Source organism: Eptatretus burgeri, chromosome 3, assembly GCF_056783735.1.
Source record: "Eptatretus burgeri isolate ZD-2024b chromosome 3, Ebu_testis_v1, whole genome shotgun sequence".
Taxonomy (NCBI): Eukaryota; Metazoa; Chordata; class Myxini; order Myxiniformes; family Myxinidae; genus Eptatretus; species Eptatretus burgeri.
The window spans coordinates 11,392,608-11,407,025 of NC_140963.1; positions in this window are offsets into that span (position 1 = coordinate 11,392,608).

Genomic DNA, 14,418 nt, shown 5'->3' on the forward strand with positions numbered 1-14,418 from the left:
AGATAATCGATATCGGTTCCTCTCCGACATTAGTGAAACACCAAGTTGCCATTAAAATTTTGCATCGTTTAGCTGGGCAATCGATAATGCAATTTCTGCAAATAAAATGCCCTTGATATAATTGCAGCGCATTGTTCTCCGGAGGATTATGATGAAGTTAACGAGCATTGGTTGAAGATAAATGGAATAAAATCTCGAGAAATGGAAAAGGATGATGGAAATTTTTTTTTTTTAATATTCTACAACAGAGAGCAAACAGCTTTACCAGCTTTAACACCATGATAAATTAAGCTAAAATATGCTGGAGGTAAGCTAAAATGTGCTTATATAATGTAGTAGCAAAGGGACCCGCCGTTATCTGGACTCTCACTCGCATCCATTCCGCTACCACATTGAAGCACTTATTTAGAGGGAAAGATTGTATTTGTAAAGGTGCAAATATTGAACAGAAATATCAACAAAACTGATCATATTGTGACAGCTGTGAGCCACTGGGAAGGACAAAGTGCACTCACGTAGTTTATATCTCGTTATGCCTCGGAATCTGTTTAGCAATTTAGTCATATCGTATTCATGTGGATAGATATGTGTTGCGAATGTGAGTTAGCTTAAGTCAATGTTCCTTTCCTTTCTACATTCTGGACTGAACAGTTAAACACACACACACACACACACACCCATCCCTGTATCATTCACTTTGATGGAGAATTTGGCACAATCAGCTTGATGGGGAGGTTGATGAGCAACCTCACATCAATACACTAAAAGTGACAGGTGAGCACCAAGTTCTCATCACAACCCCCCTCCCCCTTCCCAGAAAATCTCCTGCAAAAGCCCGCTTCACTAATCGGACGGGGCACAAGACCCAGCCAATCACGAACTCCACCAAGGAGGGGGTCTCAAAGCCATGGAACGAGGTGGGGGTGACATAAAGGGAGAGATACAGAGATTGTAGAGATTCACACCTATTCTAAGGGATATACACTTCTTCACTCACTCGCTTGCTCCTTCGGACCTTTTCCGACCCACTTTCTGACTTTCGCTTCGGCATTTCCCGACTTTCTTTCCAGACTGTGCTTCTTCCTTTGTTTCTGACTTCTTTTTTAGAATTCGATGACACTTCGTTTTGCTCTTCCATATTCTTCGAGGATTTTTCACCGCACAGACGAACACCACACGAAGCCCGACGCACCTTCACATCTTGAGTTCCTTCATGGATGTAACCTGGTCCCCCGAGTGAAAGAAGATGGTAGAATTGCCAATTGGTCCATGTGTTTTTTGTACTCCCATCATTAAGAACACCATCCTGTTGCTGAATGCACTCTACCACTCACAGTTTCTTTTGGTTCAAACAAAAGAAAAGCAACCGTTCAGTTTCAATTTTTGCATCCACATCCACCACAAACCGATGGAAAAGCTGTCTCCATCGAAGCAGATGGTTAAATTTGAATTGCTTGCAACATCATTCTGTGTGTTTCTGCTATTTGCTGAAGTTGATTGTTTCTTTGTTGCAGAACTACGTCTCTCTTTTCAAACTCTTGGCCCACAATGAGGAGGGCAACTTCATTTGTAAGTGGGGCATTGAATCGCTGCTCATGTTCTCCAGCAGGTGTTTTCTCTCCTTTGATGACTACTTTGAGGTCTTCAGAAGGTATGTGTTCTATTGCAGTTTTGAACATTTTCATATCGTTCTTACTTTCATGCAGAATTTCTTGTGAAATCAGAGTAATATGGGGCTTCACACAAGCTATGTTGTTTCATTGTTACTCAGCTTGACTTTCATGATCTCCCGTAAAATAATGTCACGTCGGAGGCTCGCAGATGCGATATGCCTCACCACCGGGATTTTTGATCCTACGAATGGCCGAAAGGTTTCTAACTAAATTGTGTTCAATTTAAATCGTTACAAACTGCATACAGATGTTACAAGGCCACCCAATGTAAAGTCGAATTTGGATGCAGAATGTCCATGGGAGCCAGAAGGATGGGAAACAGTTTCTTACAGGGCTTATTTAAAAGGAGTTTTTATGGGTTCATGCTTCCCCAACTCCCCAATAAATTGAAGAAATTTTGCAATGCAAGTGGCACAACCTGAAAGCAATTTCGGGGCCAAAATAACTTTTTAAAATGTTTTTTTTTTGACATTTATGGAAGGCTCAGAGTGGATCTTGTACATATATCAGGTCAAGGCAGGTATGGGAGCATGCGCCAAGGAGCAGGTCTCTGCACCCACTTTCCGCAGCAAGTCCACTCCAGGGACCTCTGTCTGGCCACCCCCAAGGCAGATACCTGACCCATCCCCATCTTCTTGAGATGTCAATTAACCTTCTGCAACCATGAGGCATGTGGTTGGCCCATTGGCATCCTCCATTCATGAGACTCCCTCGCTGAGAGAATCTGTTGAGCAGGATCAGGTCAGGTCAGGTCAGGTCAGGTATGGGAGCATGTGCCAGAACAGCGCGTCGCTGCGTCCACTTTCCGCCGGTACTCCAGGGGCCTCCGTCTGGCCTTCCCCCAGGCAGATGCCAGGCCCATCCCCATCTCCTTGAGATGCTGGTCAACCTGCTGCAACCACGAGGCACGTAGTCGGCCCATTGGCCTCCTCCACTCACGAGACTCCCTCACTGAGAGAATCTGGTGAGCAGGATCAGCGTCAGGAAAACGAGCCACATGTCCAAAAAGCCGCAACTGACGCTCACGGGTTGAGCAGGATCAGCATCAGGAAAACGAGCCACATATCAGTACAGCTGCAGCTGATGATCACAGACGATGCAGGTAACAAATTTCATTTGAGTCTCTCTAAGCAACCGCTCGTTGGACACAAAGTCTGAGCAGTGATCGCAAAAGATTCTCCGAAGAGACCTGGTACCAAAGGAATGAAGTCTCTGTCTCAGATGCCTGGTCAGAGTTCAAGTCTCGCATCCATAGAGCAAGACTGGAAGCACCAAGGAACTGAAGACTCAGACTTTTGTCCTTCTTCATAGGTACAGACAGTCCCACACCCCATGATCCAGTGAATCATGACTCTCCAGGCCAGACCCAGATGTCTGTTGACCTCTGGCTCACAGCCAGCAGAGACATGAATATCACTGCCAAGGAAAGTGAATCTCTCCGTGACCTCAACATCCTCACCACAAACAGGTACAGACAGGATAGCAGCATCCCTGATGTAAATGAGAGCCTGGATCTTAGTTTTGAACCAGGAAACCCATAATCCCAGTGGCTACGACGACTCCTTCAGCACCTCGAGGGCCTCTAAAGGATATTCAGAGTTTCCGCAAAGATGTCTGCATCATCTGCGAAATCAAGGTCAGAGATCATGACATTCCCAAGCAATGCACCGCAACTTTATCTCTCGGACATCCTCCCTAGAATCCGGTCCATACAAGCGCTGAAATATATGGGGGCCAGTACACACCCCTGTTGAACTCCACTAACAACTGGAAATGTCAGAGATGGTTTCACCACATCTCACAGCACTCTCCGTACCAGGGAATCGTTTAGACATCACATTTGTCAGTTTTGTTGGCACCCATGGAGACCAAGTATCCTCCAGAGGACATCCCGATTCACTGAATGGAATGCTTTGCAGAGATCAACATCGGTTGCAAGTAACACCTGTCAAAACTTTTGTCTCCATTCAGTGAGTACCTAAAGGGCAAGGATACGGTCAATCATTGAACTCTTTGGTGTAATGCCTGACTGCTCTGGACGCTGGTGCTCTAGCAGATGGTAGTCAACCCCATCAAGAATTATCCGAGAAAAGACCTTGCCCGGCACTGAGAGCAACGTCACCCCTCAGTAGTTGTAGTCCATGCGATCACCCTTCCCTTTCCAGAGAGGGACAACAAGGCCCCTCTTCCAGTCAGTTGGGATGACGCCTGTGTTCCAGCCACAGCACAGAACTGTATGCAACGACATCAGTACATCATTTCCACCAGCCTTGAGAAGTTCAGCATGGATACGACAGATCTCAGGAGCTTTACCCCATTTCTACCGGTTCACCGCAGCCTGTGTTTCCACAATTGAAGGTGGATCACAGTTGATTGAAGGGTCAGCAACAGGGATTGTAACACCCCTGACGTCAAACTCAACAGACGGTGGCTCAGCCTGGTACAACCGCTCAAAGTAACCGGCTCAGCGGGCCTTCACTTCGGACTCCTCTGTCTGGAGCCTAACACCCTCCACTCTAACTGCAGTACACCGAGGGATGGGCTTGGATTAACGCAATGCGTGAATTCCCCTCTCAGCAGGATGAAAATCACCTGACCACAGGTGATGCTCTACCCCCTCACAGACTCTGCGCACATAGGCCTCCTTTTCCACCCTTGGTGCATGTACAGTTTTATGGCTCAGCTCCCTGAACAGCTCAGCTCTGCCATTCAGCCTGTCCCTGCGACTCTGGTCAATGGTATCCAGTGTCCCTTGAGAGCAAAATTCTTCTTCGCCCTACGGTGAGTTCAAAGACATCCACCGGCAACCTCAAGGACGGTGGTCTTGAAGGCACTCCACAACTCTTCAGGATCTCCCAAAGCACCCAGACCCCACAAATCTCCACGCAGCCTGTTCACAAACCCCTCAGCTACCCTCTCATCCTTGAGCTTGCCAACATCCAGCCCAGGCAAGGACGGTACCATTCTCCTGGATTTAAGCTGAAACTTAAGAGTTGCTTCAACAAGCCGGTGGTCAGTATTGAGGAACTGAGCACTCCGGTGGACCCTGCAGTTCTGGATCATCCTCCAATGACCATCAACGAGTACATTTTCAATCTCCTTTGCCACCACCAGCGTTGGAATACCAAGTCCAGCAATGAACCTTTGGGTGCTGAAACATAAATCGTATGCAGGAAAAAGACATTTGTAGATCTCAGTGTACCTTCACATAAATTATCAAGACATTTTGCACAAACTACAAGACAGGGGACTTGTAATTTATGGAATATGAGTGTTGGTGTGCAGATGATGCAGTGTATGATTTATGGTATACACATGGTGTATGAGAGTTGAATCTGGGTTGCCCACATGATGAGTCAGGGGTTCAGAGGGGAATCCTATCACAGCAAAACCTTGAATAAAGCAAAATGACCATATATATCATGCTTTAAATAAAACAAAATCCAACATGTTTTTTGCTCGGTGAACTTGGTTAATCTTTTTCATTTTACAGCAGACACTTTAAACGAAAGCAACTCTGTTAGTGTGTGCCAGTAAACATTTCAACATCTCCAGCAGTGTCAGTGGCATGTGTATCACTCATGGTCCCCAGTCAGAAGTGCCAGGTCATTCACCCTATAATCGGATATGCAGGCCCATAGAATATCCACTGTTGAAGAGGGAGATCCGAGGACACCTGTCAAAAAAAACAAAACATGCAGCATCGGCCACAAGACGGCACCACTCGCGCTGATTTAGATTGATACAGTGGCCTCGACTACCCCCAAGACGAATTGATGGTATTTCGATTACTTCCCTGTTCTGCAGAGCAATATGAGTGCTGAAGACTATGTTTGGGTTTCCAAGACAAATAAGAAATCCCAGGTGAGGCCAGGTGTGCAAAACTGTTTCATACATTCTACCCAGGGCCACTAAAAATAACGTTAGTGTTGGGGTGGGGGTGCGCACGATTTTTATTATTATGGGGGTAGTGTGGTGCGTTTTGAATACTTTTGTGGGATAAAGAAGTGTATTGGGTGCAAATGCACCCCACTCCCCTCCTAAATCTCTCTTGTGAAAAATGTCGATCAATGCAGATAACGAGTGCACACTAATTCCATGCGGAACTAGAAAGGCACTCAGTTGAGCACATACCTCCACCAGGTTGAACAGTTTACCTTTTGTATCCCACTGATAAGCTGGATCTGCATCCAGATGATTTGTCCTTGTCACACACCAACATTTAACCGGCTTGTTCTTGACACTTTCCAAACTCATCCACCAAGTTTTGTCAAAATCAGTGCATAACCTTTTGAAATATCATGCTATATATCGTTTTATAGCCTGGTGGTGGGCTTGGGACCTTATATGGGACCTTAGGGTCCTGAGTTCAAGCCCCATTCACCGTTGAATAATCACCAGGTGGGGTTGACTCAGCTTGTCATCTTTTGTGGTTGGTGAAATGAGTACCAGTGTACCAGTGTACTGGGGTAATAACCATTCAGGGTAACCTTTGTTGGACTGGTGACCTATCCAGAGCTGTACTCTTTGCCAATGAAACTGCCTCACCAGCCCTACGCACCTGCATAGCACAAAAGGAATGATATATTATTACATTATTTTTAGCCAAATCTCTCAATGGTGAAGAATCACCCAACCTCTCCACCAAATTTGATCCGAATCCATCCATATTTTATTGAGATATTCTGCTCACAGATAGACAGACAGACACGGGTGAAAACATGACCTTCGTCCACCTTCGGTGATGGGGGTAAAAAATCGGATCACATGACATTTCACCACTTACATGAGGTCTTGATTTTGACAATTCAACTTGGCCATAGTTAGTGCTGGATGGCCGGAAATCTGAATATTTTCATCACAGAAATTTTTATTACATAAAAGAAGAAGGGTGAAAACACAACAAGAACAAATCTTTATTCGCCAACTTGCAGCTCTCACCGTCAATTGCTGAATAAACTGCTTCAACAAGTTTTTTTGAGACGTCTGGCTACAACCTCAAGTCCAGAATGCGTAGTGTGCTTCCATGAGTGATCGCTGATCCTGCTCACCAGATTCTCTCAGCGAGCGAGCCTCATGAGTGAAGGAGGACAATGGGCCAACCACACGTGCCTTCGTGATTGCAGCAGGTTGATCGGCATCTCAAGGAGATGGGGATGGGCCAGGCATCTGCCTGGGGGATGGCCAGACAGAGGCCTCTGGATTACCAGTGGAAAGTGGATGCAGCGATGTGTTGTTCCAGCGCATGCTCCCATACCTGACCTGACTTCCATGAGACCAGGTTTAAATAATTCATAAATGGAGGTTCCACACTGCTTTGCAGAAGACCGAATAGAGACATTCTATCAGAATATCTTCTGTCCATGGCCAAGTGTGATGGTTTGTGCAGTGAGTTGGCATGGGAGAAAGCGAAGCCTCATGTTTGCGGAAGAACGTCACAATTCTGTTGGGTCGATTGACATTGCAAAGACCCATATCCTACAATTTGTACCTTTTCCCAATGCAAACTGAAATTCGATGTCCACCTATTCTTCATACTGAAACATGCCACACCTCGGTGTGACCCCTGTCGAAAGAGGAAATGAGGCATCCAAATTTTCCCCTGGGTTCTCCAAAGCTCAGATATTAATCCAATTAAGCACTGCTGAAAGCATGTAATTGTAAGCTGAGAGGAACCAGTCCTTATCCTTCCAATGTGGGGAAATGAAAGGAACCCCTCACTTGGATATCATGAAGCTGAACCAAAACACGATGCAACATCTCATGATTTGATGGCAAACAGGATAGATGCTCTTTGTGCTGCAAAGGATGATTTGATCAGGCACTGAACTGCAACATTTTTCACTCATCTCCTTCATTATTACCACAAAGTGCGAAAAATATGTGACAAAATTGTTATTGCAGGTCCCTGAGCAGTGCAAAGTGATCTAAATGTATTCTATCGAAATGAAACGGACTTGCGGAAAAATCATGAACACAGCACAACAAGGGCGACAACAGCGTGGGTATTGGAGAATTGAAAAATTGTGCGATGAGCACTCAGGTTTCCTTTGCAGAGTTAGGGTCGCTGGTCAGTGCCATCGAAATTTGGACGTCACAAAACATCTTACAAGAAAATATACTGATTAGAAGACACAGTAAAAGGCCCGTCGAACCTGCGGTGTATTTTACCCCAACGCTATACAAGTGAACACCAAATGTTGTTGCTGAAACGTACTACACAGAAGGAAGATATTTTATAGATGGACATGATTGTGGCATTGATTTACCCTGCACACGTGAAGCGAAAAGCAGGGTTAAGAAATTATAAATATATATATATATATATATATATATATATATATATATATATATATATATATATATATATATATATATATATATATATATATATATATATATATATATATATATATATATGTATATAGTTACGAATTTAGCCTGGTGTTGGCGCAGTGGTTAGGGCAGCGGCTTGGGATCCAAAAGGTCCTGAGTTCAAGCCCCGTTGGGCCACTGAATTAATACACCAGGGGGTTGACTCAGCCTGTCATCCTTCCGAGGTCGGCGAAATGAGTACCAGTGTACTGGGCCGGTGTATACCCCGGTTAAAATAGGTGTACCATATCCCTGTGTTGTAAGAGGTTGTGACCAGGGTTGCGTCAGGAAGGGCATCCGGCGTAAAACACGTGCCAAATCACTATGCGGATCATACGGATGATCCGCTGTGGCGACCTCGAACGGGAGCAGCCGAAAGAAGAAGAAGAGATATTGTTACGAATTTGGAATTCGATTGCACACAACATACAGGTTCCTTTAGTCAGCTATGTCGATAAGTGCTTGTTCCCTAGATAGCTCACCTTTCATTGTTTAAAGATTCAGAAATCGATTAGATGCGCTGCGGATCACTTTAATAGTTGGGGAACGAAACAATGGAGATGTCCCTCCTCCTCTTCTGCGAAGAGGAAGAAGAACGCTGCCGTCCCATGACTCATGATGTCAACAACTCCCTCCCACCCGTGGTTGAGCGGGGGGGGGGGGATGGAGCACGAGGGCATGAGTCATGAGTCACACCGGGAGCGGGGGAATGGCGGGAGAAGGATAAGAGGAGATCTTTTCGTTGTTCGTGGTCGGAGTTGCAGTGGTAAGCTTTTTGCTTCGGCAGAGAGTAGTCGCTCAGCAGACCTTCGGGTTCTGTTTGGCTTGGGTTCGGAAGCAGGCCTTCAGAAGCTTTTTGCTTCGGCTGGCTCAGTGAGCTTCGGCTTCTGCTTGGCTCGGGAGGAGGCTTTTTGGAGGCTTTTTGCTTTGATGGTTCCGTGAGCTTCGGCTTCTGCTTGGCTCGGGAGACCTTTTGCTTCGAGCTGCCCTGTTTGGAAGAAAGTTAAGCCGGTCGCTCGGCTCGAGCTGCGAGTGGTGGCTTCTTCTTGGTTTGTGGAGCTCTTTGTTCTCCATTTTGGTTCCCGGCTTGGTGCGACTCATCGACCTCTTCGTGGAGGTGGGTCCTCGGGGAAGCGATGCATCGACGGGAAGGATCGGCACCTCGTCTCACCAGCACGTGTTGAGAAGCGCGGGAGGATTCGCCGGAGCTCGGGAAGGATCGCAGCTCACGGCGATTGGATCCAGCTCACTCTCGCTGGAGCCCAGGTCCGAACAACTTGAAGACCACATGAGGTGGAGAGGTTTGAGATAGGCTCTGGGTTTCAGCTCACCTGTCCTCCAAGCTGGAGCCCATTATTGAAGGCCTCTGCCACCATTTCTTGTGTGTGTGTGTGTGTGTGTGTGTGTGTGTGTGTGTGTGTGTGTGTGTGTGTGTGTGTGTGTGCGTGTGCGTGTACGCGCGCGCGCGCGTACGTGTTTCCGTGGGCCCGTCTAATAAGTAGGAAATTGTTAAGTGCTTTGTGTGCTGTAAATGTTTGCATTGCATTTCGTATAGACGGTCGTAGTTCTTTTGTCGTGCTTTTGTTGCTTGTATAATTGCATACGTGGTTTGCCTTGTTTAATTGCATACGTGCTTTATTATAATAAATGTCCTTGTGTGAATGTAAACCTGTTCGTTGCGTCCTCTTCCCTTAATTGAGCTGCCATCTTGCACTCGGAATATAGTTGGTTTTTAAATAGCCGGTAAAGTGATCGGGTCCAACGGGACTGCGTGATAATTTCCCGCTCAGTTATCCCAAAAGGAAGCGAGTTGCTTAAGCGGCTCGTTTCCAAGCGGTCCCGTTGAGGTACAATCTCTCGGTAACCTACCCACGCGAATAATTAGGTAAATCGAAGATTTGGCGATCGGACCCTGAAGCGCAGGTGGAGTGCGGACAAGGTTGTGGTGTGGTTACAAACACACCCGTGGCTGGTTTCCGGCGTTGATCCGGAAAGCCGCGACTGGATTGTCCGTTCGGTGGGCAAAGCGACCGCTATTGGTTTGATGCGGTCATTTGCACGCCGGCGGGCGGAAATCTACAACTATATATATATATATATATATATATATATATATATACAAAGTCTAGGCTCGTGGAAGAGCAAGGACACAGAACAGTCTCGGACACAACACCACAAAGGGAACAGCAAGAGAAAGGGGAAATGTCAATAGCAGGGTGGAGGGAGAATGTCGACGCAGACGGTTAAACAAGGAATGTAGGTAACGATGAGGGTGAGGATAGGATATAAGGGTTGGACAAGATGGATGCATAAGCAAAATTTTGGGAGGGTTGGGGGTGATTTAACAGGTGTACACAAAAAATGGCTTTGAATAGGGGGGTTACCTGAGATGGTGATGAACAGCTAGCTGTCTTGAAGATTGGGAGAGAATAATGAGATTGAAGTGTGTGGAAAGTGGTTTTACAGATGGAAAAAAAGATGAATAAACAAGAAGAAGACGTCGTGCAGAGCACGATACTTGCAAAATCCATAAAACAAATTTGACCTCAAAAATAATTGGTGGTTGAATTCAATGACCTGATATGCAAATCCTCTTCAGATTTCAAGTCAATTGGATGAAAATTGAGGATTTTACAAATACCACCTTAGTTGTTGACCTTGGGCCTCTGTTGACCTTTTGGTCCATGCTGACCTCAATAATTGACTCGGTGAATAGAGTGACCTGAAATATAAATCCTCTTCAAATTTCAAGTGAATTGGATGAAAATTGAGGATTTTAGAAAGACCTCCTTAGTTGTTGACCTTATGACCTTTTGACCTCAAAAACAATAAGCATCTTCTTCATGACAAACTCTACCATGTGGTGAAGTTTCGTGAAGATCGGTTTAAAATTGCAAACTGTAGGCGACAGACAAACAGACAGACAGATAGATAGACAGAATAACAAAATCGACGAACCAATAGACTTGAAAAATGTTCGATTTTGCAAGTAATGAGTGGAGGTGAGCAGTGATCCTGGATTTAGGTAGTTTCATGAGCACGGGGTTGCTGGTGGACCACACACATCCAGTAGAAACTTTGGGAAAAGGGGGAGGGAGGGACATAGCATGGATAGGGCAGAGGGTGCAAAAGCAGAAGTAGACAGAGAGACCACCGACCTGTTGGCATTTTCAAAGTGGTAGGCTCATAGACTCAGATTCATCGAGAGAGATTCCATTGACTTTGAAAGCTTTGATTTCCACGGTGTTCAGCTGAGCAAGATGTGAGGCAAGGTAGCCAGTCCAGAAGCGAGAGCGGTGATCCATAAAGCTGCAGACGAAAGCCTTGTCGGTGGATAGAAGCTCAGGTGTGCCAAGGAGGGACTTTACACGATGGAAGATGCACAGTCGGCCTCGGGCTTTGGAGGCCAATTTTGAAATGTGGCTTGCACAAGTGAGATCTTCAAAAAAATCTGAAAACCCACTCCGTGGGAGTACCTCCAACGCAGCTTCCCTTCACATGGCAGCTCACCGGATGACGGGATTGGGGCAAAGCCTTCGGGACCCCCAATCTTTGATGATAGGAGGGAAACCACGGGGTAACATCCCTGGGTCAGATTGCGGGAGAGTGTCCGAGTGGTGCTGAGGTGTCGTCCATCAGACGGCGGTCTCCTTGGGTTAACCTGAGGCGGTCCCTTTGGGTGGGTGCCTGGAATGTCCTATCCCAAAGAGAGGATGATCACCTGTCTCTGTTATCATCTGACCTCAAGCGTTTGGACATCGGGATTGCAGCTCTCTCTGAGGTTCGGAGAGCGGATTGCGGCGACATAATGGTGGGTGGTTACACCTACTATTGGTCTGGTCGCTCTGATGGTTACCATACCCAAGGAGTTGCTGTAGCTGTGTCCGATAAGCTGACCCCAATGATAATTGAGGTAACACTGGTCAACGAGCGTATTATGAGATTAAGGATTCGTCACTCCTTAGGTGTCGTTTCCCTGGTCTCTGTTTATGGTCCGACTGAGGGGAGTGATCTCACCGTGAAGGACACATTCTACGCCACACTCGAGTCTGTGGTTGATCAGTGCCCCAGACGAGATACACTTCTAGTCTTGGGGGATTTCAATGCATCGACTGGAACTGATAGGGATGGTTATGAGGTGTGTGTTGGTCCCCATGGGTCAGGAACTATGAACCAGAATAGCACTAAGTTCCTTGACTTTGCAAGAAATCATGGACTTAGGGTGGCTGGTTCATGGTTTCAGCGCCCACAAGCTCATCGCTGGACTTGGTATTCCAACGCTGGCGGTGTGGCAAAGGAGATTGACCATGTCCTCATTGACGGTCGTTGGAGGATGATCCAGAACTGCAGGGTCTAACGGAGTGCTCAGTTCCTCAATACTGACCACAGGCTTGTTGTAGCAACTCTAAAGCTGCACCTTAAATCCTGGAGAATGGTACCATCCCAGCCGAGGCTGGATGTTGGCAAGCTCAGGGATGAGAGAGTATCTGAGGAGTTTGCGAACAGGCTGAGTGGACACTTGGGGGGTCTGGGTGCTTTGGGGGGTCCTGAAGAGTTGTGGAGTGCCTTCAAGACCACCGTCCTTGATGTTGCCGGTGGATGTCTTGGAACTCACCGCAGGGCAAAGAAGAATTTTGTCTCTCAAGGGACACTGGATACCATTGACCAGAGTCGCAGGGCCAGGCTGAATGGCAGAGCTAAGCTGTTCAGGGAGCTGAGGCATAAAACTGTAGTGCACTGAGGGTGGACAAGGAGGCCTATGTGCGAGGAATCTGTGAGGGGGTAGAGCATCACCTGTGGACAGGTGATTCTCGTCCCGCTTACAGGGGAATTCGCACATTGCGTTCATCCAAGCCCATCCCTCGGAGCACTACAGTTAGAGCAGAGAGTGGTAGGCTCTTGACAGAGGAGTCTGAAGTGAAGGCCCGCTGGGCCGGTTACTTTGAGCGGTTGTACCAGGCTGATCCCCCAGCTGTCGAGTTGGACGTCAAGGGTGTTACAATCCCTGTTGCTGACCCTCGAATCAACTGTGGTCCACCTTCGCTTGTGGACATACGGGCTGCGGTGAACCGGTTGAAACGGGGTAAAGCTCCAGGGATCTGTGGCATACATGCTGAACTTTTCAAGGCTGGTGGAAATGCTGCACTCGTGTCATTGCATGAAGTTTTGTGTTCTGCCTTGAGCACAGGCATCATCCCAACTGATTGGAAGAGGGGCCTTGTTGTTCCTCTCTGGAAAGGGAAGGGTGATCGCCAAGACTGCAACAACTACCAAGGGGTGATGCTGCTCTCAGTGCCGGGCAAGGTCTTTGCTCGGATAATTCTTGATAGGGTTCGCCACTATCTGCTTGAGCACCAGCGTCCAGAGCAGTCAGGCTTTACACCAAAGAGGTCAACGATTGACCGTATCCTTGCTCTTCGTGTCCTCACCGAACGCAGACGAGCGTTTCGGCAGGGGCTGCTTGCAGCCCTTGAGGGGTGTCACAGCAAAGGGTGGAGTCATCAGCAAAGAGATGGAGGATTTTCCAGAGTCAGTGAGATCACTGATGAATATTAGGAATGGGTGGGGACTAGAACACTTCTTCCATGGAAGAAGGGGCCGAAAATTGCTTCACGTCCATCTGTCTGTCTGTGTGTCTGATCAGTTTATGATTGAGGAACAGCGCATTTAAATCAAATGTTATATGACGAACATCAATCAGAACATGAATAAGAAGTTAAGTTTGCCATTTTACTGAACTTTGGCTCTGTATTCGTCCCGATCCCACATGCGCAGAGAGGAGTGAGTTTATTTTATTTATTTATTTCTTTATATACTTTGTCTGCCTGCCTGGCACTCATACAAAATTGAAAATCATTACAAACAGGAAACTAAATGTTTTAAGGACGTCATAAAGGACACAAACAACAGGCATGAAGAACTTATCAAACGTGTTTGATAAAGTGATGTCGTAGACACTCGGTAAGACAAGGGCAAAACTTGGAATTAATTTATTTATACACCTTTAAACCTTCATTCAAATTGAATTGTATACTTGAACACTGAACAACACAAATCGCCTTCATAATACTTCCAAGAATCATGCTATATATTGATATCCAGTGTAGCATGAGAAGGCATAGTATGTGAGTGGGTACAGTAGTGGGGTGAAGAAGAGGCTGCCTATATGGCTATGTACCATGCCAATTGATGCGTTCTATGGTGACTTCCTCCTTCTCCTCAACTGTGATTTCTTGTTCTTATACAAAACTGCTTCAGTCTGCTTGAGAAGCTTCAGTCTACATCACTCTAAGACTGATTAAGACAAAGAAGAAGAGAAAGAAGAAGAAGAAGAGTATCTGTGCGAGGTATTGTTGTCCCTGAATTTGTT